Source organism: Rhinoraja longicauda, chromosome 29 (assembly GCF_053455715.1).
Source record: "Rhinoraja longicauda isolate Sanriku21f chromosome 29, sRhiLon1.1, whole genome shotgun sequence".
NCBI lineage: Eukaryota > Metazoa > Chordata > Chondrichthyes > Rajiformes > Arhynchobatidae > Rhinoraja > Rhinoraja longicauda.
This window is the reverse complement of record NC_135981.1, coordinates 20,703,480-20,713,031: the sequence shown is the minus strand read 5'-3', so window position 1 is coordinate 20,713,031 and position 9,552 is coordinate 20,703,480.

Here is a 9,552-nt window from a genome sequence, read left to right as displayed (position 1 = left end):
CCCCCCCCCCCCCCAATTCATCTTCCAAATCCATCAGTAGATCCCAACTCTCAGCACTTCACACCTAATACATCAGGATTATTTGCACTGAATAAAGAGAGTAGAAGCTGCACCATTCATAAAGACCAAGAAAATTAACATTGGTAGCAATGCCCGCATAAAATGGTGGGAGTAATGTGTCTTCTTTGCTGTTACTATTTCATCATTTGTTAAAAGAAAAGAACGTGAACTATTATTGATGAAAATTTCTTAAGAATTCATGATTGCTGCTTGTCCTGCTCGGGGCTGCAAATTTTTTTTGTTACAATTTGGTCAATGGTAAATTATGAAACCGTAACACAAATCTACTGAGCTTGCACTGTAGTCAATTACGTAGGGAATGCAGTATCTTCAGTTAGAACGCAAAATCCTTGCATGCAAAGTCCCAGTCAAATTTTAAAACATTCTGTGCCCTTTATTCTTGCAGCTTCTGTTTGGTAACATTACTCCAGTCACCATTCCGTGAAGCAAAAGTACCACTGAATGCATGGTCTGTCGATCACTTTACACTGGCAGCCACAGGATCATATTATAGAATTGGCACATGGAATGTGCAGTAATTGTTCTAGGGCCTATTACATAATAGAAAACATATTGAAAACACCATTTCTAATCACTTGCCTGACAAAGGTCATTATATTCACTGAAAAGGTTGACTTGGGAATCATAAATTCACAAATGTTGTCCATCTGAAGAAAAATGTGCATGAAGAAAACAGCATTACAAAAGCAAGATGGAAAAGGGGATTCTCAGAGAGAAAAAAAATGGAACTAACTCCAGCAGTTAAGTGGTTAAGGAAAACGTTACTGTACATAGGGAAGTCTGGAAATTCAATATACAGTTAAAATGGCTCTCTGTTTTAACAGGATGACAGGTTTCCTCAGGGGCTATTTAAGAATGTATAAATATACTATTGGGCTAGAATCTCCAATGTGATTTGACAAGACATTATCAAATAACAGAAAATTGTTTTCACTGATGCCCTGTACATTGTATGATTGCCAACAAAAGACAGTGGATCATAAACTTTTGATGTGTGATGTCCCAGATCTAATACTTTATGCTGACATAATGAAGCCTCGAACAGGCAATTATCTTCTTATTATGGTGTAATGCAAGTAACATTCACTTTTAAATAGATGTGCAGTCGACAGAAGAAATAAAACCAAGATGTTTTTGTACCCATGCAGCTTTTTCTGCCTTTGCCAAATGTCGCTGTGTGATATAAAGTAGCTGGTCCAACTAGAATATAATCCTCCAGCTTGCACACTTCAGCTTGACTTGTAGGTTCAGTTCCTAAACACTCATGTGATTCATTTTTTCTGCAGTCAGTATCATTTACAATCAGAGCACGTTTAATTTTATTTTGGCAAATTAATTCCAGTATACTTCGTTCAATAAAATTTGCTCTATTTTAGAACTTTGTTTAATTACATTACTGGTAGCTGCTCAAATCATGACATTCCATTAACTGCTATCTCTATTCGCGTTATTTCTGCACCATGTTAACCCTCTATCTATTCTTCAGATTTAAAGCAGGAGAGCTCATTTGCATTTTACAAAATAATTGCCTATTCTGTTTAAGTAATGATGGATAACCTCTTGTACCTGATCAGGATTGCCGACAATGAATGTGGTAATGAGTTTGCAGGTCGAGTCCTTCGTTCAGCTTGTAATCCTCAATTCCTTGGTCTGGTTCAGATTTTCATCCATTAATGCTGTTTGATCGGAACTACAACTCCAGTTGTTGTTGTCAAACTTGTGGGCCTTTCCAGCTTTCGAAAATCATTCCATAGGTTCAAGCAGCAGTTGAGAATCCTGTGTTACAACCAAATATACTGCAACGGGGAAGGAGGAGTTGATCATTCATTTATTAGGAGATTTTTGTGAGAATTTTCACGGTGGAGCCAAAATGTCCCTAACCCAATTTGAGTGGACAGCACTTAGGTATTCAAAACATTGCACATTGAAGTCCAATGACTGATATTAAACAACAATCACTTTGTACTCCTTTTACTGATAAAATGCACAGCAATATTTAATCATTTCTGTGCCTGCGCATCAAGAGTATTTAAGGTTTAATTTACAGATACAGCGTGGCAACAGGCCCTTCAGCCCACCGAGTCACCAAGCCATCATCCGTACACTCGTTCTATCCTGCAGATTAAGGACAAATTTCATTTATTTATTTATTTATTTTTTAAATCGTTGAAAACACTAGCGACGCATTGGTGCTGGTTTCCGACGGGCACGGTGACAGACGCCCCACACATCTCTGTCCTCCACACAGCTGGCAAGCTCCTCTTTTGTCCCTACATATGCGTCTTCCATCAATGTCTTCAGCATGGTCTTGTTTGGTCGTCGCGGGTTCCGTCTTCCAGGGGTGGGTTCCCACAATTTACAGGAGCCAATTAACCTACAAACCTGCACGTCTTTGGAATGTGGGAGGAAACCAGAGCACCCATAGCAATCACAGCATACATACTCCGTACAGACAGCACCCGTAGTCAGGATTGAGCCCATGTCTCTGGCACTGTAAGACAGCAACTGTACCACTGCGCCAACGTGTCATTTCCAGTTGGTCAAACAAATGGTTAAAATAAGCAAAAGATAGATTATTTATTTGCTTTACACAAACAAGTTAGACAAATGGCCGATCATATCAAATCCCTCGAAGGCCTTCTATTGGAAAGCTGTTACTTATCAGCGAGAAAACAAAAATCAACAGCACATCCCTCTTGCAAGCAATACAATAATTTGTAGGCTTTTATTTTCACACAAGAATGCAAGTGTTTTGTGCCAGCAAATGTGAATATTTAACAAATGGCTTGGCTGTAAATTAAGCTTTACAGGAAATGTATTGATAATCACAATTCCTTGTAAAGTAATTTAGCATTTAGGAGGCATCAGCTCAGAGTCAATCAAGTCTAGCTGATATAGCAATCTGAATGTCAATCTTTGCAAGTAAAATATCAAGGCTGTCACTTTTAAAAAGCTTGTTCGTATCCTGCAGTTTTTCTTTAATGCAACATTGGGACTTAAAAACTTAGAGAGACAAAGATAATCCCATTATCATCAGATCCAAAATCACTAATTGAAAACAAATCTTTCTTTCAACTCGAGGCTGTGTCAATATTTCCTGCAAAATCAATACTTGTCTGAAGAGAACTTTTTTTCTCATAGCCGATGGTGCAAATATCTGAAGTAGTTGAAAGTCAGGAAATTACCTTTAAGTAGCTGGGCATGACAGCCTAATTGGAACAATTTTGTAATAGCTGCAATATTCTTAATTGATTACTTGATGGCCTTGAAGTCAGGGACTACCTGAAGTACTTTTAGCCAAAGCAAGGGTTAAGAGTGACCTGGGGTGAGGGAATTTGGGATTTGGCAGCATTTGGGATATCTGCCGCCAAAACATGTTATTCCAAGACTGACATTATCCCTCCATAAAATTAATACAATATGGAACTTCTATTTCTACACTGACACTGAAGCTCTTTGTGTTAGCCTAAATGATTGATTAACTGGATTAAAGGAGAAGAGTAGATGGGGTCATCCTATCAACAAATGCTCTAGATAGCATTTTTTGTGTTTGATAATTAAGAGCCAGGATAGATAATCCAGAGACAACCATGGAACAGATTTATTGGTCATCTTCTTTCTTTAATCCTATATTTCCCCATATATTGTTTTGACACAGCATTGTTTGGACTTTAACTATCCGAGTACAACTGATTCGTTTAAGCATTTATGTTGCGACATCTCTTTCAAGTGGAGGATAAAATGTAAATTCAAATTTTCACACAGATTAGTGACAGGAAAAACTGACATAATGTATGCTATCAGATGAATTGATAAACCCTGCCTTCAGGCACCTCAACCTGTCAACCAGCAAGCCTTCTAATAGACTGAACCAAAACAGCTGATACATCCTGATCCTGTAAAGAAATGTCGATCTTGTTACAATTGCTCATCACATTACCTGATAAAAATCTGGCTTTAAGGCATCTAAAGTAGTTGACTCCAAACTCAAGAATTTGAGATTTAGTGTGTGAGAACTGCTTGTCACTCATAGCGTTTGAGACAAACTGGCTTTCTCTATCCCTGGTCAAGTTGTGTGGAGAACAGTGACATACCTGAGGCTAAACTGTATAATGCCTAATAATGTGTGCAGAGATCATAACATGCAATTAACCTGTGAACATTGCTTTTGATGCAACATCATCCCCATTGCACACTGTGCTCATTTATTTAATTTGTGCATGCAGCCATTATTAATTGTGCTGTTTATTAGATGCATATCGAAGCAGGGAGCTCAATTGCATTTGAGGTTTGGGTTGCTTAAAGCAGGCCTGCACGATTTAAAGCTAGCCCGCTTCACCTTAATGGTGAGGTATATTGTTCTGGGAAATGGCTTGAGTCATTTGGTGTAAGGAATTGATAAAATCCCCCACAGGAGGCTGATCCAAAAGATCAGTTAATTTCCAAACAATAGAGTGTCAAAACAATATTTGGGGATAACCAATATTGGGGTGCATGGGATTAACAGTAACTCGGTTGCAAGGATCCATAACTGGCTTACTGATAGAAGACAGAGGGTTTTGTTGGAAGGATGAGGTCTGCGACAAGTGGAGTTCCACAGCGATCTATACTGGGACCTCTGCTGATTGTGATATACACCGATTAGCCAAAACATTATGACCATCTGCCTAATCTGCTGTTGGTCCTCCGTGTGCAGCCCCGTACGCAGCAGGGTGCGATGCACTGTGTATTGTGACACATTTCTCCCGTGCCCACCATTTAACTTTTCTGTGACTTGTGCCACAGTAGACTTTCTGTCGGTTCGGACCAGACGGGATAGCCTTCGTTGCCCTCGTGCATCGGTGAGCCTTGGGCGCCCAACACCCTGTCGCCAGTTTGTGGTTTGTCCCTCCTCGGACCACTGTCGGTAAGTACTCACCACTGCTGACCGGGAGCACCCTAAAAGCCTTGACGTTTCAGAGATGCTCTGACCCAGTCGTCTGGCCATAACAATTTGGCCCTTGTCAAAGTCGCTCAGGTCTTTACTCCTGCCAATTTCTCCTGCATCCAACACATCAAGTTTAAGAACTGACTGTTCACTTGCTGCCTAATATATCCCACCCCTTGATAGATGCCATTTTAACAAAATAATCAATGTTATTCGCTTCGTCTGTCAGTGGTCATAATGTTTTGGCTGATCGGTGTATATAAATGGCATGGATATAAACATAATTGTGTTGGTTAGTATGTAAGGGTGTAAGGATGAACTACCAATGATAAAATACTAGGGTGACACGATGGTGCAGCGGTAGAGTTGCTGCCTTTACAGCTCTTTCAGTGCCAGAGACCCGAGTTTGATCTCGACTACTGGTGCTTGTCTGTACGGAGTTTGTACTTTCTCCCCGTGGGTGCGTGGGTTTTCTCCAAAATCTTCAGTTTCTTCCCACACTCCAAAGACACACAGGTTTGTAAGTCAATTGGCTTTCTATAAATATCAATTGTCCCTAGTGTGTGTAGGATAGTTAATGTGCGGGGATTGCTGGTCGGCGCAGACTCGGTGGGCCGAAGGGCCTGTTTCCGCACTGTATCTCTAGACTAAACTAAAGTAAACTTGTCAGTTTTTATTTTATTTATTCTCCAAGCAACACATTCCAGTGTTGTCCAGTGAACTCCTCAGTAGAAAACATTCCAGATGCCAACTTCATGAACATTTTCACACTTGAGTTGATTGGGAAGAGACTGAAACAGGTTGACTTGGATACTGACTTAATTTCCTAATTGAGAAATTAATTAGCTATGAATGAGAAAAATAATTTTGCTTTTTTAACTCTTAACATGGAAATCATCATCAGAACCTTTCTTGTGACTGCCTTTCAACAACTGAATCGTTATTGTTCTGACACATAGTCCATTCCATTTGCTGTTGAGTCTTTGCCTGAAAAAAAAGGTTTCTGACGCTATTCCTAAATTTGCAATTTACTAGAAGAAACTTATGCTCCCCTTTCCTCTGTCATTTTTGTGCATGCACAAATGTATTGTTGTTTCCAGCTCCAGGTCAGTAAAGCACACCACTAAATGGTCAACTTCAATTGCTCCACCTCTTCACCTCACATTCCAGATTCCAACCACCCTTTGAGTGAACGACTCCCACCCCATGCAGGACACTGTCACTGCACTGAGTAGCTCCTTCAGTGACAGACTCCTTCACCCCAAGTGTGTGAAGGAGAGATATCGGAGGTCCTTCCTTCCCGCTGCTGTGAGACTGCACAACCAGCGCTACTCCCAGCAGACTAGTCAACAGACCAGTTAACACTAACAGTTAAAAAAAACCACAGTAAATGATGACAATTATCCTTATCTTTATTTTTATTTGTAATGAATGTCTCTTGCTATCCACTTTGCAGCTGCAACACTGCAACTTTCCCCAGTGTGGGACAGCAGCGGTAGAGTTGCTGCTTTACAGCGAATGCAGCGCCGGAGACTCAGGTTCGATCCTGACTACGGGTGCTGCACTGTAAGGAGTTTGTACGTTCTCCCCGTGACCTGCGTGGGTTTTCTCCGAGATCTTCAGTTTCCTCCCACACTCCAAAGACGTACAGGTATGTAGGTTAATTGGCTGGGTAAATGTAAAAATTGTCCCTAGTGGGTGTAGGATAGTGTTAATGTACGGGGATCGCTGGGCGGCACGGACTTGGTGGGCCGAAAAGGCCTGTTTCCGGCTGTATATATATGATATGATATGATATGATAAATAAAGGAATATATTATTATTCCCCCTCAGAAGTTCTTCAAAGTCCTTATCTTTCATCTTAAACATTTGTCTCTTATGGTAGACATCCCTACCATGGGACAAAGTTACTATCTCCCTTATCTATGCTACGTATTATTTTATTCTCCTCTTGAAGGTCACCCTTCAGTCTCCTCGGCTGCAGGTACAACAACCCATCCTATCCAATCTCTCTTTATAGCTCCCACGCCTCAATCCAGACAATATCCTGGTGAATCTCCTCTGTAGGTTCTCTCTGAACATTTTCAAGGCTTTGAATGTTTGCCTCAATTTAATGGTTGGGACTGGAAATTGTACTCAAGCTATCAGCTAATCCTGTTCTTTTTTTGTCAACTCTTCCCAGCAACAGGCTCATGAACACTGCACAACCCTAACTGAAAACCTACCTCAGCAACTCCCATCTACCATGGACTTAGTTTTGGTTGAACTAAGGACTTCAGTTTTGCACTATTACAATCTGGTTCCCCAGTATTACAGATTATTAATTTATTGGATTACTGATTATTGTATATTTATTTTTGTGATATTGCATTAATGCGTGTGTAAAGCTGCAGCAAGTAAGAATTTTATTGTTCGCCAGAACATATGACATTTAAACACTCGAGACTCTTTATTTTTTACTTGATCTGGTTCACTCCCACCTGATCATCTCTTGGTTTAACCCCCTGATTGCAAATTCCCTCACCATTCAAATGTCTGGTCGCAAATTGACTTTATCCACCGTATCATCATTCAAACTATGGGTTCCTGATCCATGATCTCTATTCAAATTACTGATCGCACACCTGGTACTTCCAGACCAAAAGCCTCATTGAGCCTGTGACTGCCAACCACCCTGAGTTAAGCCCTTAAACGAACGGGAGGGCAGCATATTTGGAGTGTTAAAAAAATTAAACATCCTATTATTTGGTAACTGAGTGTTGCAATATGGAGCTGACAACCAAAACCTTTATTGGCACCCCACTGCTACAACAATTTCAGGCTCCAATTAGAAAGTATTATTATCTCTAATCAATTTTGTTTAAATTATATTCACAAAATGCTGGAGTAACTCAGCAGGTCAGGCAGCATCTCAGGAGAGAAGGAATGGGTGACGTTTCGGGTCGAGACCCTTCCCCAGACCCTTCCTCAGTCTGGGGAAGGGTCTCGACCCGAAACATCACCCATTCTTTCTCTCCTGAGATGCTGCCTGACCTGCTGAGATACTCCAGCATTTTGTGAATAAATACCTTCGATTTGTACCAGCATCTGCAGTTATTTTCTTATATATCTTGTCTAAATTATAAGTTAAGTTCTTGACTTCCAACTTAAAATATTTTCTTGACACATTCACATATAAAACTAATAAAACTGTACATAAGTTTTTATTATGAAGTGTTATGTTCGTTAGTTTTATCTCTGAAGTACTACATGGTTAAGGTGTGCATAATCGATGCGTCAGTGCTATCTGCTGATCTTTCCTCTTATTTTTCAGATATTTAGGTTGCTGATATTTATTTTGATTCAAAACTTTTCTCCTGGTCCCCAGTATACAGAAAATAAACAAGACCAGTGCACAGGTATATATTAAAGCCCAGAACAGGGCTCAATCAAACTATTGACCAACCAAATCAAATATCTGCTGTCTGTCTGAAGAAGGGCCTCGACCCGAGACGTCATCTATTCCTTTTCTCCAGAGATGCTGTATGATGTAATGAGTTACTATAGCTTTTTGTGTCTATCCTTGGTTTAAACCAGCATCTGCAGTTCCACCCAACACAAATAGCTGCTTACTATTCGTAAAATATATAGTTTTTCCATTTCAATGTTTGAACTCGCTAGGCAGGTGAAGTCTATTATTAGGAATCTAGCTTTTGAATTCCTGAAATCCAAGAGGATCTTGCCAGAATTTATATTTTGTATAGATTTAACTGTTATTTTAGTTAACAGCCATAGCATTGCTGAACAAGAAGATGTTAAGAGGAATAAGTGTTCAGATTTCATTTTTCACTCTGGATTGATTTGCTGAATACTTTGGGACTGATATTTTGTTAAAGATCAGAGTCAGGTTTGAAACTGGGCTAAATTAGTGGATTTATGGTATGTCGACCATCCGAACCGATAATCTGACAGCTCTTAACTTAAGGGGAAAAAAACACATTTTCATGGCTTCCAGTATAGTTTAGTTTGGTTTATTGTCACGTGTACTGAGGTACAGTGAAAAGCTTTTTGTTGCATGCCAACCAGTCAGCGGAAAGACTGTACATGATTACAATCGAGCCTGGTGCATAATCAAGGGTGAGCCTCACCTTGGTCACTCCCTCTTCTACCCTCTTCCATCAGGCAAGAGGTACAGAAGCGTGAAAACGCACACCTCCAGATTTAGGGACAGTTTCTTCCCAGTTCTAATCTGGCAACCGAATCATCCTGTCAACAACTAGAGAGCGGTCGTGAGCTGAGTGGTAAGGGGGATTATATGATGGAAGAGGCATTGTGGCTTAATTTTAATATGATTTGAGTCTTTTAGATAGGTACATGGAGAGGAAGGGAATGGAGAGATATGGATCATATTCAGGCAGAGGAGTTTAGTTTAACCTGAAAATCTCTTTGGCACAGGCATTGTGGGTTGAAGGGCCTGTTCCATTGCTGTGCTATTCTATGTTCTATTAAATCCTAAATGTAACATAAAGAAAAACACTAGCGAGAATTAAAATTATAAGGAGATG